At 46.3% G+C, this 18,258-nt stretch overlaps 1 long non-coding RNA gene across 1 annotated transcript; it reads left to right on the top strand.

The window, feature by feature from the left end:
• The first annotated feature begins 1,889 nt into the window (after window positions 1-1,889).
• On the top strand, window positions 1,890-8,531 carry LOC144590113 (uncharacterized). The gene is made up of 3 exons (XR_013546177.1): window positions 1,890-1,951; window positions 3,305-3,359; window positions 8,472-8,531. It is a non-coding gene; the product is annotated as an uncharacterized LOC144590113 (long non-coding RNA).
• Window positions 8,532-18,258: the final 9,727 nt, after the last annotated feature.

Here is an 18,258-nt window from a genome sequence, read left to right as displayed (position 1 = left end):
TACATAAAACATCTCCCATTCTTCAGTGACAGTGCCAGCTGCCACAACATCAACACTGGTGATACATGAGGACTGGGGAGAGCGGTCCATATCGCTATCTACTAACACAAAGCACATTATCTATGCTTGCGTAAGGAAACACGAGTTGAAAAGTATTCTGTCCATTTATTTTTTTCTCCAAATAAAATTTGGCAATCTCTAATTTTCTTTGGTATCCCAGATCTTTGAAACTTGTGATTTTTTGTCCACTGAAGAAATGGCAGGCGGGTTGGTGCAGTGTATTTCCTGCAGGTTATGGGCGGTCAAGGATGCCTATGGAGCTTCTGGAGACTACACCTGCAGGAATTGTGTCCAGGTGCAGCTCCTGAGTGAACGTGTTGGGGAACTGGAGAAGCAGCTGGATGACTTTAGGGCCATCCTGGAAAATGAGAGTTTCCTGGACAAGTGAGGTTGTTACGCCAGTGATTCAGGAGGAGAGCAGGTGGGTGACTGGGAGAAAAGGGAGTAAACGTGGAGAGCAGGCGACCCCGGTGGCTGTGCCGAATGAAAACAGGTATGCCCCCTTAGGAGTTGTCGGAGCAGAAGACGCTTCCAGTCCAAGCGGTGAACAGGTCGGTGGCTCCAATCCTGGCAAGGAGACTCGACTGGGGAGACCGACGTCAGGCAGAGCCATAGTAGTGGGTGACTCCATTGTCCGAAGTGTGGGCAGGAGATTCTGTAGCGGCAGGCGGGACTTCAGGATTGTCTGTTACCTCCCTGGTGCCAGGGTTAAAGATGTCACAGACCGACTTCAGAACATCCTCAAGAGGAAGGGTGAACAGCCAGAAGTGGTTGTGCACGTGGGCATGAACGACGTCGGGAAGAAGAGGAAGTTCTGCAAAGTGAATTCCAGCCCAAGCGAGTTTGTGCATGGCCTCAAGGACATCCCCTCTCTTCAGTCTATAGTAGTTGGCATCCGTCCATCGGCGAGAGGCGACGGTGAAGCTTTGATGCTGTCTTGTTTGGAGAAGGGAATGTTTAATCAATAGTCTATAATACCATTTTCCTCTGCCCCCCATCTCCTGTTTTCCATCCTTGCCTTTTCTGTCCACCATATCTTTGAATATTAAGAGGTCTGTTCTGCCGAGAATGAGCCATGTGATCAGCAGCACATCATAATCACACATGGCTCTTTGTACCTGCAGCTCACCAATCTTACTCATCACATTCTGTGTATATTGTGGACACCAGATTGTGTCTCTCAATTTGCTCCTATCCAACAATTCCTTCTCTGTCATCATCCAACACTCACACCCTCTGTTCCCCTTATTTATTTTTGCTGTTATTGCCTGGTATGCCCATACCCTGCTGATCTTGATTCAACTGTAGTGACTTGGGCATTGTCCCAATCCTATTAACTTGTGACCCTTCCATCTCATGCAGGTTTCATCTGCCTCTGAATCTGAATGTACCTGCATGCACCATGGATGTTACCAGTCTACCACCTTCTCTTCATATTCTGTTCTCCCTGAAGCCTGGCCGTGCCAGCAGCCCAGAGATTGCCACCTGTCCACCTCTGGCAACATTGACAGACTTCCATTGCTGCCTTCTCCACATTGGTACCAATGTGTATCGCTTGTTCTGGGTCCCACTTTCCTCTGCACCCTCTCACTCATATCCTGAGAAGCAGAGAAACATCCACCTGGAGAGAAGCAACCAATCCCACAGTCACTTTGACCCATCCACCTGTCTCTTCCACCCCTCCCTTTGTTCACTCACCCCTCTGTCCTTTTGCCAAACCCTCCCATTGCCTGCCCACTCTCTGCCTGACAATGACCCCAATGATCTATCTTTTTTTTAAACTTTTTCATCCATTCTGTTTCAGTGATGGGTTTTCTTTGTTCTTTCTCCAGGTGAATCACTGGACCGGCAAAGGATGTAAATTTGAGTGGTGGACCATCCATGGCTGGTGGTAAGTCTCGTTACTCAGATGGGTTCTAGTGAGAGATGGGAGTTGTCAGGGAGAGCTGACAGGGGGGTCTCCAGTGGTAGTGTCGGGCTGTGGTGCTGGGCTGTGGTCTCCACTGAGCCCAGGCACTGGGCACCAGCGCCAGAACAACAGCTGGTTCTGCAGCTGCACGGCTGCATTCTGAGCAAAGGTCTTCAGCTCCACCTCAAATGGCCGCCCCTGAATCTGACACAACCCTGTCAGTCCCCCGCACAATTTAGACAATTCATGAAGATCACCTCTCATTCCAAAATCTCCAGTGAGCTTCGGCCCAACCTGCTCAATCTCTCATACAGCACCCCATCCCAGGACTCAACCTTTCACCATTCACCCAACTGCTCCAGAACAAGGGGCCACAGTTTAAGAATAAGGGGTAGGCCATTTAGAACGGAGATGAGGAAGAACTTTTTCAGTCAGAGAGTGGTGAAGGTGTGGAATTCTCTGCCTCAGAAGGCAGTGGAGGCCAGTTCGTTGGATGCTTTCAAGAGAGAGCTGGATAGAGCTCTTAAGGATAGCGGAGTGAGGGGGTATGGGGAGAAGGCAGGAACGGGGTACTGATTGAGAGTGATCAGCCATGATCGCATTGAATGGCGGTGCTGGCTCGAAGGGCTGAATGGCCTCCTCCTGCACCTATTGTCTATTGTCTATTGCTTCCATGGCAGCTATACCTCTCTTTAAATAAAGAGACCAAGAATCTGTTGTGATGTCACTAAAGGTCTGCAGAGACAAAGCCAGACCTCTGTTGGAATAATATATTCAAGACGTGAGTGACAATTAACTTCTTTGTTCACAATAACGTGTCAAGCCAGAGACTGCTCTGCTGACTCAGAGCATGCGACCTTTTAATATCATATTTAATAGCAAGAAATGTGGAGTGGGTCACGTATATTTGTTAACATGGTTAACTATTGTGATCCAGAATTCTCCTCTTTCCCTTATCAGCCTTAACATTAAAGATCAAAAGTACAAGGTCAGACATGTTCAACCTATGAGACACTTCACTAAAATAAAGTTCTATTTCCACGGTACGAAGTGCTCATAACAAGACAGAGAGCAGTTCAGTTCTTCCCACAATTCCCACACCTCCTCACTATTACACTTCACACCCGGCAAACCCGGGACGGGGTATATTTGCTGTCATTGCTCCAAGCTGCAGTGTGGGAGCACCGATTCTGCAACGCTGGAGTTACCACGGAGCCCCTGGTCTCTGGCACTGAGACAGAACAGGAAGTGTTGTCCCTGTGAAGAAGTTGTCAGCAAAGTGCAGGAACTCTTCAGCTTGGAGGTAGTAACTCACCCCTTCCATTTATCTTCCAGGCCCCCCCAGGGTCGCAATGTGAATAGGGATCCGTATAACTACAACAAAATAAAGGTCAGTAGTACTTACGGTTCAAGACCATCGTGGGTTTTGGGTCTGGGGTGACACGCTGGCACACAGGCCTTTGGTCAATTTCTCTAGAGGGTGGGTGGGCTTTTCAAATCACACAGCAGCAGGAAGTGTCCTCAGGTCTGTTCTCTGGGCATTTTACATTGGCCTCAGCTGCAGTATTTGAGATTGTGTACATTAACACACAAACCCATTGAAAACCTTCAGTTTGTAACCCACTCCTAGTATCTATTATTCAACATGTAAATGACTTCCTACAGACAATGAATGACTTCCAACTCTGTAACTCTGGTATCTGTTATTTCCACACATAAACTATCTGAACTCCTGCCATAGATCCAAGCATGTTACTCCCCCACAGATATCTGATATTAGAATCATGCAGCATGCAAAGAGACCTGTCAGCTTATCCATGCCAATCAAGATGTCTACCAAAGCTAGTGAGCTTTGCCTGTTTGGCTCATATCCCTCTAAACCCTTCCTATGCATAAACCTGTACAAATGTCTTTTAAACGTTATAATTCTACCCATCTCTACCAATTTCTCTGGCAGCTTCTTCCTTATACCCAGCACCCTGTGTGGGAATAAGTCTCTCCCCTCTCACATTAAAGCTGCGCCCTCTAGTTTTAGACTCCCCTATGCTGGAGTATAGGCTGTGACCATGCGCCTTCTCTATGCTTCCCATGATTTCATAAACCTCCATAAGATCACCCCTCGGCCTCCTTCACTCCAGGGAAAACAGTCCCAGTCTGTTCAGTCTGATCAATCTGAAGAAGGTTCCCAACCCAAAAGGTTTCCTGTCCATTCCCTCTGCAGATGCTGCCTGAATCCAGCATCTTACTCCAGCATTGTTTTTGCTAAAGATTCCAGCGCCTGCAGTTTCTTGTGTCCACAGCTGATCCAATGTCACCTAATAACTCAAGCCTTCCAATCTTGTAGTATTTCACCTGTGAATATTAGGTGTAGCGGGACAGGAGGCATCTCTGGAGAGAAGGACTGGGTGACATTTCAGGTCGAGACCCTTCAGTCTGAAGATGTCTTATCCGAAATGTTATCCATTCCTTTTCTCCAGAGATGCTGCCTGTCCCACTGAGTTACTCCAGCATTTTGTGTCTACCGTCGATTTAAACCAGCATCTGCAGTTCTTTCCTACACAATATTAGGTCTAGGTTCGGCTTAAGTTTATTGTTGTCACATATGCTGAGATACAGTGAAATGATACAGCAATGATACAGCTTTCTTTTGCATGCTTTGCAATCAGATCAGAAAATACTATACATAAATACAATCAAGCCAAACTCGAGTGCAATAGATAGAACAAAAGGGAAGATACAGAGTGCTGGAGTAACTGAGAATATGTTTCTCAGCTTTGTAGTGCATTAGTTCCAGAAACAAAGTCCAATGTCTGCAATGCAGTAGAGGTGAATTGGTTTAGTACCCTAGTTAATGGAAGAACCGTTCAGAAGCTTGATAACAGAGGGGAAGAAGCAGTTCTGGAGTCTAGTGTTGCACGCTTTCAAGCTTCTGTACCTTCTGCTGGAAGGGAACAGGGAGAAGGATGACCAGGGTCTGACAAGTCAGTGATTGTGTTGGTTGGGTCACTGGTTGGGTCTAAGTCTGGTCTGTGTTAAACAAAGAAACAAAGTGCTGGAGTAACTCAGTGGGTCTGGCAACATCTCTGAGGAATGTGGATTGGAGACGTTTCAAGTCAGGATACATCTTCAGACTGATTGTAAGGGGTGGGGGAAAAGAAAGCTGGAAGAGAGGAGGGGGATTACAAATTGTGAAGCCATAGGAAGAGATGTAAGAGGAGGGGGAAGGGAGAAATAGACGTGAGCCAGGTAAGGGGGGGGGGGGGGGGGGGGGGGGGAGGGGGGGGGGTTGTTAGAGGTCACCTAAAATTGGAGGATTCAATGTTCATACTCTTGGGTTGTAAGCTTGGTAAATGTTTAAAAAAAACATCTCTAATGTGTGTAGGATAGTGGTAATGTGCGAGGGTCGCTGGTTGGCGAGGACTTGGGCCAAAGGGCCCGTTTCCGCACTGAATGTTAATCTGAATCTTATGTTTAAAAAGCTTTCAGACAAGTGCTTAAATAGGACTTGGCAGAGAGGGATACTGTCTTAATGTGGGCAAATGGGATTAGTGTAGTTGGGTAAAATGCAAGCCATGACTGAAACCTGGATAAGGGAGGGGCAGGACTGGCAGCTCAATGATCCGGGGTACAGGAGCTTCAGGAGAGACATGGGTGAGGAAAAAAGCAGAGGGGGAGTTGCATTGTTGATTAAGGAGGATGGCATGGCTAGGTTCAGAGGTTAAGTTCAGAGGTAACATTACGGACGGTTCGTCTAGTGAAGCTATATAGGTGGAGCTGAGGAACAAGAAAGGGATGATCAGGAAAGGGGTGTACTACAAACGCCCAAATAGTCAACGGGAATTAGAAGAGCAAATGTGCCAAGAGATTGCAGACAGCTGCAGGTCAAATAAGGTTGTTGTAGTAGGGGATTTTAACTTTCCTAATATAGACTGGGAAAATCATAGCATGAAGGGTTCAGATGAGGTTTAAGAAAGCTATGGATCGGGATGGAGAGGGTCCATGTGTTAAAATGCTCAACTGTGGCAAGGCCAACTTTGAGGGTATGAGAGACCCTTCAAGTTGACTGGAGCAGGTTATTTGATGGGGAAAGGAACATCGGCCAAGTGGGATGTTTTTAAAAGTGTACTAAAGAGAGCTCAGGATGTGTACGTCCCCGTTAGAGTGAAAGGCATAGCAGGCAAAGAAGGCAGCTTGGCTGATGAGGGAAATTGAGATGTTAGTCAAAAACAAGAAGGATACATGGGACAGGTATAGGCAGCTGGGATCAAGTGCACCCCTGGAGGAGTTTTGGGAACTAAGGAGCAACTAAAAAAAGGAGAACAGAAGGGCAAAAAAGAGGCCAGGAGATAGCTCTGGCGGGTAGCCTCAAGAACAATTCCAAAAGATTTTATAAATAATTAAGGGAGAAAAGGGTAACTAGAGAGAGAGTGGGACATCTCAGGAATAAAAACTGTCACCTCTGTGTGGAGCCACAGGAGATGGGCAAGGTCCTCAAATGAGTATTTCTCCTTTGTATTTACCGAGGAGAAAGACAGTAGGACAGAGGAAATTGGAGCAGTCACTGGAAGTGTCATGAGAGTCATTGTTACCATCAAGGAAGTACTGAAGGTACTGTCGTGTATGAAGGTAGACAAATCTCCGGGGCCTGATCAGATATATCCGACGACATTCCGGGAAACTAGAGAGGAAATTGCGGGAGCCCTGGTTGAAATTTATGAGTCATCCTTAAATACAGGAGAGGTGCCAGATTGGAGGGTGGCAAATGTTGTGCCTCTTTTCAAGAAAGGCTGCAGGGAAAATGCTGGGAACTATAGGCCGGTGAGCTTAACATCTGTAGTTGGTAAGTTACTGGAGAGTATTCTGAGGGATAGAATATACAGGCATTTGGATGGGCAAGGGCTAATTAGGGATAGTCAGCATGGTTTTGTACGTGGGAGGTCATGTCTCAGAATTCTGATTGATTTTTTCGAAGACGTGAGCAAAAATGTTGATGAGAGCAGAGCTGTAGAAGTTGTGTTAATGGACTTCAGTACGGTGTTCGACAAGGTTCCACATGGTAGGCTGCTCTGGAAGATTAGATCTCATGGGATCCAAGGAGAGATAGCTGAAAGGATAGCAAATTAGCTCCATGGAAGGAGGCAGAGGGTGATGGTGGATAGTTGCTTCTCAGAATGGAGGCCTGTGACTAGTGGTGTGACTCAAGGTTTAGTGCTGGGCCCATTACTGTTTGCCATCTACATCAATGGATGAGAACATACAGGGCAAGATTATCAAATTTGCTGATGATACCAAAGTTAGTGGTTTTGCAGATAGTGAAGATGGTTGTGAACAATTGCAGCAGGATCTGGATCGATTGGCAAGGTGGGCGGAGGAGTGGTTGATGGAATTTAATGCAGAGAAGTGTGAGGTATTGTATTTTGGGACGTCGAACAAGGGTAGGACCTACACAGTAAAATGGTAGGCCTCTGTGTAGTGTTGCAGAGCAGAGGGATCTAGGAGTACAAGTGCATGGTTCCTTGAAGGTCACGTCGCAGGTAGATAAGGTAATCAAAAAGGCTTTCGGCACTTTGGCCTTCATCAGTCAGAGTATTGAGTATGAGTATAGAAGTTGGAAGGTCATGTTACAGTTTTATAAGACGTTGGTGAGACCGCATTTAGAATATTGTGTTCAGTTCTGGTCACCATGTTAGGAAAGATATTGTCAAGCTTGAAAGGGTTTAGAAAAGATTTACAAGGATGTTGCCAGGACTAGAGGGTGTGAGCTATAGGGAGAGGTTGACTAGGCTGGGTCTCTATTCCATGGAGCGTAGGAGGATGAGGGGAGATCTTATAGAGGTATACAAAATCATGAGAGGAATAGATCGGGTAGATGCACAGAGTCCTTTACCCAGAGTAGGGGAATCAAGGACCAGAGGACATAGGTTCAAGGTGAAGGGGCAAAGATTTAATCGGAATCCGATTGGTAACTTTTTCACACAGAGGGTGGTGGGTATATGGAACGAGCTGCCAGAGGAGGTAGTTGAGGCTGGGACTATCCCATCGTTTAAGAAACAGTTGGACAAGTACATGGATAGGGCAGGTTTGGAGTATTATGGACCAAGCAAGTGGGACTAGGGTAGCTGGGCCACAGTTGGCCGGTATGGGCGAGTTGGGCTGAAGAGCCTGTTTCCACACTGTACCACTCTATGACTCTATAACTATAAATCTACGACTCAATATTCAAGTCTACACATAACTTTTGGGTTTCTGTTAGATTATGTGGAAATCCTCACTTGGATTCCAACCTGTAATTCCTGAGTATCTGTTTATTTACAAACCCCCAAATCCCTGGATTAGATCCCACCCTATTCGCAGATACCTGCATCTGTTTTCATATCGTTGACCAACTTGATTGCAATCCAGCTGCTATCGCTGTGTAGGGTATGTGATGTTCTCCTTCTTGTATTTTCAGTTTTTATTTCACTCTTGTCCTGACACAAAATGTTAATTTGTTTATTTTCAGACTTTACGGGATCTTTTGAACAAATTTTGGCCCGATCTGTCTGGCAGTAACTATCTTTGGTAATGGTTTGTACCTAAGGTGGATAAATCCCCAGGGGTTGACCAAATGTATACTTGCACCTTGTGAAAAGCTAGGGTAGAAATTGTGGAGCCCTTGCACAGATATTACCATCATCTTTAGGCACAGGTGAAGTTCCAGTAGACTGGAGGGTGGTTAATGTACAGTTATTTAAGGGCACCAAGGACAAGCCAGGGCACCACTGGTGAGTGAGCCTGCATCAGTAGTGGGTACGTAACTGCAGGTGATTCTGAGGGACATCATTTACCAGCAGTTGATAGATAAAGACTGATCAGGGATAATCATAGGAAATCATATCTCACAAAGCAGACAGTTTTTTAAAGAGGTGACCAAGAGGATTGATTGAGGTTAAAGATCGTTGTCTATGTGGACATTAGCTGGGCCATGACAAGGTCATAAGTGATTGGAGCAGAATTAGGCCATTCGGTCATTCCACAATAGTGACCCAGCATCGATCCCTGTGGCACACCACTGGTTTCTGATCTCCAATCTGAATAACAACTCTTTACTATACCCTCTGGCTCTTGCCATCAAACCAATTTTCTCACCAATTGGCTAGTTTGCCGTGGATCCCATGTGATCTAACCTTCCAGCCGAGCTTACAATGCGATACCTTGTCAAAGGCCTTGCTGAATTTAGCAGGCCACACTGCCCTCATCAATCCTCTTCTAACTTCTAAATGTTGTGAGAGTCACTGCTTCCACTGCCTCGAGCAGTGTGTTTCAGATTCCAACTACCCTCTCTTGAAAAAGTTATTTTCAGATCTCTAAATCTTTTCCCACTTCTCCTAAAAGTGAGCCATCTAATTTCCTACTATCTGCTCTGTCTCTTACTCTCATACCTTTGTGCATGTCCACCGGGTCATTCTCCCCCATCATCGCTCCCCTCCCATGGACACTCTCCTTCATCACCCACTCTCCCCACCCCCACCCCTCCCATGGACATTCTCCTTCATCACCCACTCTCCCCACCCTCACCCCTCCCATGGACACTCTCCTTCATCACCCACTCTCCCCACCCCCACCGCTCCCATGGACACTCTCCTTCATCACCCACTCTCCCCACCCCCACCCCTACCCCTCCCCTTCCAACTGGACAAATAATGTTTTGGTTCCTGGTCTTCAGACTGGAGAAAGGCCCTGATCTGAAAAGTCATCTGTGCATTTTCTCCCTGCAGATACTGTCTGGTCTCCACCAACTTGTTTTTAATTTCCTCTAAACATTTCTATCCATATACCTGTCCAAATGTCTTTTAAATCCATCTCTACATGACCTCTATCAGCTTATTCCATTAATGTAGCACCGTCTGTGTGGAAAAGATTGCCCCTTAGGTCCCCTTTAAATCTTTCCCCTCTCACCTTAAACCTATGCCCTCATGTTTTAGACACCCCAACCCTGGGAAAGCAGTCACTTTATTGCCTTCTTCGCTCCAGAAAACAGCCCCAGCCTGTCCAGTCCCTCCATATCATTCAATCCCTCCTGTCCCTGTTACATCCTCATGAATCTCTTCTGTACCCTTTCCAACTTAATGACGGGGTTCCTACTGTTGAAATTATTCCTATATATTTAGTTGGAATAATTCCTGTAGTTGGGTGACTGGAACTCTGCACAATAGTCCAAGTGTGGTCTCACCAACAATATCATTCAAAGACAGTTTCTGTTTCTCCTTCAATCCATCTTTCAGCTCTGCACTCTTGAAAACTCTTCATATTGAAACGTCGCTGTTCCTAATCTCTTTCCACAGGCCCCATGAGTGGAATAAACACGGTAAGCGTGCTACTCAGGAATTAACAGTGAAACAGTACTTTGACAACGGTCTGAACTACTACAGGTGAGGACCTGATGTGTGTATCTCACTGATATACAGCCCCACCACCACCATCCACGGGAGGAGAGAGAGACAAAATGAGGAAGGGTGGCAGAGAGACAAATATATGGAAGAAGATAGACAGAGGCAGGGAGATGGAGAGAGAGAGAGAGAGAGAGAGAGATGGAAGGAGGGAGAGGAGGAGGACGGACAGAGAGAGAGTCTGAGGGAGAAGTGATGGAGAGAGTAAGAGTGACAGAGGGGGAGACAATGAGAGGGAGAGGGGAGATTGAGGACAGAGCACAAAGAGATGGGAAGGAAAAGATGGAGAGTGGAAGGAGAGAGCAACAGAGTATGAGTGGCAGAGAGAGAGTGGGAGATAAAGGATGCAGCGAGGGAGAGAGAGAAGGGGGAGATGCACAGATGCCTGACAAAACAAACAGATGTGGGAAACAGGCAGACACAGGAAGATAGATAGATAGTTACAGATAGATGTGTGAAAAGAGGGGAGGAGGACAGATGTGAAGAGATGGAGAGCTATACAGGCAGGGAGAAAGAGATGGATGGGTAGAGGGAGAGGCAGAATATAGCTCATATAGACAGAGAGCTATGCAGCATGGAAACAGGGCCTTCAGCACCTCTTCCATGCTAACCAAAGTGTTCACCTCGAGCCACACCCATTAGGTTGCGTTTGGCCCATACTCCTCTAAACCTTTCCAATCCATGTACCTGTCCGTATAACTTTGAAATATTGTTATTGTACTCGCTCCTCCTACCTCTTCTGGCAGCTCATTTCATACTCCCACCACCCTCAGATCTCTTTTAAATCTTTCCCCTCTCATCCAAAATCTAGTTTTACACTCTCCTGCCCTTGGGAAAAGACTGTGATCATCCACATGATCGAAGTTCCCTGTGTTACACCCTGCATTGTTCCAGGCCTATCAGTACAATGCAGCACAGGAACAGGCCCTTTGGCCCACAATGTCAGTGCTGTTCATGATGCCAAGATAAACTAATCTCCTCCACCTGCACATGATCCACATCCCTCCATTCCCTGCATATCCATGTACTTATTTAAAGGCCTCAAATGTCACTATTGTATCTGCCTCCACCACCACCCTCAGCAGTGTGTTCCAGGCACCCACCACTCTCCTTTAAACTTTGCCCCTCTCACTTTAAAGCTTTGCCCTCTGCTCTTTGAGTCTGGTCCTTATAAATTAAACCCTCCGTAGCATTATCTGCAGAGGAATCTTGAGGAGCAAGTCCATAGTTCACTGAAAGTGGAAGCACAACATGGATAGGGAGGTAAAGAAGGCAGACAGCTTGCTTACCTTCATCAGTCAGATGTGGGTTTTAGAATCAGGTGATCATGTTGCAGCTTTATAAACTATGGTCAGGGCACATTTGGAGTATTGTGTGCAGTATTGTGTGGGGGGGGAAGAGGGGGGAATAAAAGAGAAATGAGGGATCTGGAGATGGGAGATGAGCACACTGAGGAAGGAAAATGGTGGGGTGTGAAGGGGCAGATGGGAGATAGTGAAATAAATGGGCTGCACCGGGTGTGGGAAGGGGGAACGGAAACGAGAGAGGGCATGGGGGTATTACTTGATATTGGTGAATTCAATGTTCATACCATTGGGTTGTGAACCTGTGTAGATGGGCAGAGAGCTGCACAATGCAACAGGAACACAGATCAGTTTTTGTTCACAAATCGTTGCTACTCTCCAATGTGATTGTGTGCCAGAGAGGGAGAGTGTGTGGAGAGGTGGGAATACTGAGAGGGAGCGCATGGGTTAATGGGGATTAAGCAGAGAGGGTGAGGAATGTGGGGACAGTATGTTGGTGAGGGGGAGGAAGGGATACAAGAATTTGTATTTACTTATGAGCGATGAATGTTGATGTGCAGCGGAAACAAAACTTCTTTGTTTTTGTTGCAGTCGTGTGGAAAGTTGTGTAGACCATGAACCACAGGTATGTCATGCTCAATTAATGGTTCTTTGCTGCAAGGTGTTTCTGTTCTGAGACAGGGACCTAATGTTACCAATGTACAGGAGTCCTCGGCGCCGTCTCTTCCGTATTCCCCCCCCCCCCCCCCCCGTGTCATATCTCCCCCCCCCCCCATGTTGTGTGTCCCACCCCCACCCACGCATAAAATGTTACAAAAACTCATTGGAGTCTCTTGCATCTTATCTGCCAGAGGTCTGCCAGGCCTTCTTTTTTTGCCCTTTAGTTTTCCTTTACGAACATCCTTTACAAGGATGTTGCCAGGACTTGAGGGCCTGAGCTACAGGGAGTGATTGGGCAGTCTAGGACTTTATTCCCTGGAATGCAGGAGGATGAGGAATGAACTTACAGAGGAGTGAGTATAAGATCATGAGTGGAATAGATAATGTATTTTACCCAGAGTAGGGGAATCAAGAATCGGAAGCCATAGGATTAGGGTGATAGGGGAAAGATTTAATAGGAACCTAAGGGGCAACTTTTTCACACAGAGGGTGGTGGGTAAATGGAATGTTGGGTATATGGATGGGTACATGGATAATGAAGGAGGGATATGGGCCAAGTGCAAGTAGGTGGGACTAGTATAACAATCAAACAATCTCCTAGATGTTCTAGTGGCCAGAGATCCTAGGGTGACAGAGGAACTGAAGGAACATTAGGCAGGAAATTGTGTTGGGTAGACTGATGGGACTGAAAGCTGATAAATCCCCAGGGCCTGATGGTCTGCATCTCAGGATACTTAAGGAGTTGGCTCTTGAAATTGTGGACGCATTGGTGATCCTTTTCCAATGTTCTATAGATTCAGGATAAGTTCCTGTGGATTGGAGGGTAGCTAATGTTATCCCACTTTTATGAAAGGAGGGAGAGAGAAAACGGGAAATTATAGACCAGTTAGTCTGACATCTGTGGTGGGGAAGATGCTGGAGTCAATTATAAAAGATGAAATTGCAGAGCATTTGAATAGCAGTAACAGGATCGTTCCGAGTCAGCATGGATTTACGAAGGGGAAATCATGCTTGACTAATCTTCTGGAATTTTTTGAGGATATAACTAGGAAAATTGACAGCGGAGAGCCGGTGGATGTGGTGTACCTCGACTTTCAGAAAGCAATCGACAAAGTCCCACATAGGAGATTAGTGGGCAAAATGAGAGCACATGGTTTTGGGGGTAGGGTACTGACATGGATAGAAAATTGGTTGGCAGACAGAAAGCAAAGAGTGGGGATAAATGGGTCCCTTTCAGAATGGCAGGCAGTGACTAGTGGGGTACCGCAAGGCTCGGTGCTGGGACCGCAGCTATTTAATATATACATTAATGACTTGGAAGAAGGGATTATAAGTACCATTAGCAAATTTGCAGATGATACAAAGCTGGGTGGTATTGTGAACTGTGAGGAAGATGCTATGAGGTTGCAGGGTGACTTGGACAGGTTGTGTGAGTGGGCGGATGCATGACAGATGCAGTTTAATGTGGATAAGTGTGAGGTTATCCACTTTGGTGGTAAGAATAGGAAGGCAGATTATTATCTGAATGGTGTCAAGTTAGGAAAAGGGGACGTACAACGAGATCTGGGTGTCCTAGTGCATCAGTCACTGAAAGGAAGCATGCAGGTACAGCAGGCAGTGAAGAAAGCCAATGGAATGTTGGCCTTCATAACAAGAGGAGTTGAGTATAGGAGCAAAGAGGTCCTTCTGCAGTTGTACAGGGCCCAAGTGAGACCGCACCTGGAGTACTGTGTGCAGTTTTGGTCTCCAAATTTGAGGAAGGATATTCTTGCTATTGCAGCGTAGGTTTACTAGGTTAATTCCCAGAATGGTGGGACTGTCGTATGTTGAAAGACTGGAGCGACTAGGCTTATATACACTGGAATTTAGAAGGATGAGAGGGGATCTTATCGAATCATATAAGATTACTAAGGGGTTGGACACTTTAGAGGCAGGAAACATGTTCCCAATGTTGGGGAAGTCCAGAACCAGCGTCCACAGTTTATGAATAAGAAGTAGGCCATTTAGAACGGAGATGAGGAAAAACTTTTTCAGTCAGAGAGTTGTAAATCTGTGGAATTCTCTGCCTCAGAAGGCAGTGGAAGCCATTTCTCTGAATGCATTCAAGAGAGAGCTAGATAGAGCTCTTAAGGATAGCGGAGTCAGTGGGTATGGGGAGAAGGCAGGAACGGGGTACCGATTGCGAATGATCAGCCATGATCACATTGAATGGCGGTGCTGGCTCGAAGGGCCGAATGGCCTACTCCTGCACCTATTATCTACTGTCTAATATAGATGGGGCATATTGGTCAGCATGGGCAGGTTGTGCCTATGGGCCTGTTTCTGTGCTGTGTGATTCCATTACTATAAATGTGCCCTGCAGTCCACTACATTCTCCAGGGATACGCTTTGTCCCAGCCACCTGGACCTGATCCAAGCCTCCTTTTTCCTGACCTTTTCAGGACGTTTCTGCAACTTCAATTACCTTTTGTGCTTTCCTTTGCCGATACTGTAGTGGGATGTTGAACCTGAAATGTTACATCTGTTTCTTTCCCCATAAACGTTACCTGACTTGCTGAGGTTATTTATTGTTTTCTATTTTATTTAGATTTCCAGCCAATCCGTCATCCAGTAATACGTGCTGATGTAATGTGCTCGGAGCACTTCCCTCTCTGCGTTTCATTAGTTTGTCATCGTCTTTTCTGTCTGAAGGATCATAGCTGGTCAGTCCACTCCTGGTAACCTCCACTTTCCTTTGTTCACAGGAAGCCGAAGCATGCTTCAGAAATCTACGATCTGTGAAGAGATGTGTAAGTATCAGGTCCTGATGAAAAAGCTCACAACCAGCCCATAATCCATGTTCCCCTTGATATCCAGAAATCTAGTAATCTCTGTTGTGAATGCCCTCAGTGGCTGAGCTCCCACACCCCTGTGTGATGAAATCTACAGAATCGCCACCTATGAGGATGGGGATTTTTTTCTTATGTCAGTGCTCAACAGCCTGTCCCAACTTGCAATCCCAACAACCCCCTACTTCTACACTTCTCAACTAGAGGAACCAACATTGCAATAAATCCCCTCCCAATGCCTATAATGGATATGCAAATTATCACGAGGTTATTACTCATTATTTTCCACTCGAGAGGACAGGCCCATTCTGCTTAATCTCTCCTCAGGACAAAATCACTCTGGTCCAAATGTACCACAACAAGTTCACCCTGAGCTGCAACCCCTTAAAATTACAACAGATTTAGACAATAGACAATAGGTGCAGGAGTAGGCCATTCGGCCCTTTGAGCCAGCACTGCCATTCAATGTGATCATGGCTGATCATTCACAATCAGTACCCCGTTCCTGCCTTCTCCTCATACCCCCTGACTCCGCTATCTTGAAAGCAGCCAGAGAATTGTCCTCCACTGCCTTCCGAGGCAGAGAATTCCACAGATTTACAACTCTCTGAATGAAAAAGTATTTCCTCATATCCGTTCTAAATGGCTTACCCCTTATTCTTAAACTGTGGCCCCTGGTTCTGGACTCCCCCAACATTGGGAACATGTTTTCTGCCTCTAATGTGTCTAATCCCTTAATAATATATGTTTCAATAAGACCGCCTCTCATCCTAAATTCCAGCGTATACAGGCCTAGTCGCTCCAGTCTTTCAACATACGACAGTCCCACCGTTTTGGGAATTTACCTAGTGAATCCATGCTGCACGCCCTCAATAGCAAGAATGTCCTTCCTCAAATTTGGAGACCAAAATTCCACACAGTACTCCAGGTGTGGTCTCACTAGGGCCCTGTACAACTGCAGAAGGACCTCTTTGCTCCATACTCAACTCCTCTTGTCATAAAGGCCAACATGCCATTAGCTTTCTTCACTGCCTGCTGTACCTGCATGCTAACTTTAAGTGACTGATGACCAAGGACACCCAGATCTCTTTGTACTTCTCCATTTCCTAACTTGACACCATTCAGACAATAATCTGCCTTCCTGTTCTTTCCACCAAAGTGGATAACCTCACATTTATCCAACTTAAACTGCATCTGCCATGCATCTGCCCACTTACACAACCTGTCCAAAACACCCTGCATCCTCATAGCATCTTCCTCACAGTTCACACTGCCACCCAGCTTTGTATCATCTGCAAATTTGCTAATGGTACTTTTAATCCCTTCATCCAAGTCATTAATGTACTTCGCAAGAATGGCGTTGGAGAGAGAACTGAGGGCGACAGGAGGAGAGTCATACCGTGCGGAAACAGGCCCTTCGGCCCAACTTGCCCACACCAACCAACATGTCCCATCTACACTGGCCCCACCTGCCTATGTTTGGCCCATATCTCTCTAAACCTGTCCTATCCATGCACCTGTCCAAATGTTTCTTAAACATTGTGATACTACCTGCTTCTACTACCTCCGGCAGCTCATTCACAATTTTCAACTCACCCTCTGGACTTTGTTCAACCATTCGCTGATCAAAAAACCTTTGTCTGTGTCCACCCGTGACTCATAGGCTTTGTCCTGCCCCTCCTCTCATCCAACTTCCTTCCCACCCCACCCACCCCCAAAATCAGTCCAAAGAAGTGTCCCAACCTGAAACCTTAATGTCTTTCGAAGTTGCAACAGGCAGGAATGAAAAAGAGGACCCAGTTGATATGTATTTGGACTCAGAGGCCTTTAATAAAGTGGAGTATAGGAGGTTATTAAACAAAATTTACATGCTCGGCCATGAGGATAATATACGAGCCAGGACTTGGTCAACTGAGAGAAGATGGAGTGGGATAAAATGGGTCATTTTTTGGACTGGGTGGCTGTGACCAGGAATGATGCTGGATTAATGCTGGGCCCAGCTGCTCACAATTGATATCCCTGAATTGTATTAGAAGATCAGGTTGGATATGTCCAAGCAAAACACAAACTGCTGGAGGAACTCAGCATCAGTGGAGGCAGAGGGATGGTGCCTGTTTGGGGTCAGGATCCTGCACCAGCTCACTGCATGATATATCCAAGGTAGCTGACGATACCAAGCCAGGATTATGCAGAGACATCGGGCAGAACATGGCGGATGGAAAATAATGTGGAGAAAGGTGGAGAATTTTAAATGGTGGGAAATTGAACGGTGTTGGTGTTGGGAGAGGTCCAAGTATGGGGTTCTTGCACACCAACCACTGAAAGTTCACATGTAGGGTAGTGAGCTATTTGTTGTGTGTTGAGCTTTATTTTAAGAGGATTGCTCCAATTATATGGAGCACTGGTGAGACAGCACCTGAAATATGTACAGATCCGCTGTACCTGCCTGAGGAAAGATTACCCTCAATGGAGGGTGAGCCGCATTGCTTTACCAGGTTGAATGGTGGGTTGGGATGGGGTCTGGCTGCTCCTCTGTAGAGAGAACGAACAAACTTGGTCTAAACTCTAGTTCCAAGAATGAGAGGTGATCTCATTGAAACACAAATTTTTACTGGATTTGATATGAATTTGATGTTTCCATTGCCTACAGTCTGAAATACAATTATCCCCCACTCTCAGCCGCCGGTCCATGCTGCTACCCAATCTTTAACCCCCTCTGGCCCAGTTTCACACAGCCTTGAGGGTAGGACTTCATCAAACCCCTGAAAGCCCTCTCAGAGATTGAATAGATGGAGGATGGCAGGAGAGAGGGAGAGCAGAAGATACGGGGGGGGGGGGGGGGGGGAGGGGATTGACAACAGCAGAGATGTTTCAGGCGAGGAACTCCAGTGATCTGGGATGTGCTGCCTGAATGGAGCTCAGTAGATTCACAGCATTGGGTAAAGGGAACTGGAGAAAGTCTGGACTGTGGGGAGGAATGGGGAGTGAGACTCAGCAAGGAGCTCCACCATCAAGCTGGAACAAGCCTGATGGGCTGAGTGGACTCCTGTCATTCACCGATTCTCAAA

The sequence above is a fragment of the Rhinoraja longicauda genome, unplaced genomic scaffold (assembly GCF_053455715.1).
Source record: "Rhinoraja longicauda isolate Sanriku21f unplaced genomic scaffold, sRhiLon1.1 Scf000140, whole genome shotgun sequence".
NCBI lineage: Eukaryota > Metazoa > Chordata > Chondrichthyes > Rajiformes > Arhynchobatidae > Rhinoraja > Rhinoraja longicauda.
The sequence above is the reverse complement of the archived record's forward strand: the minus strand, read 5'-3'. Positions and strand labels throughout refer to the sequence as shown.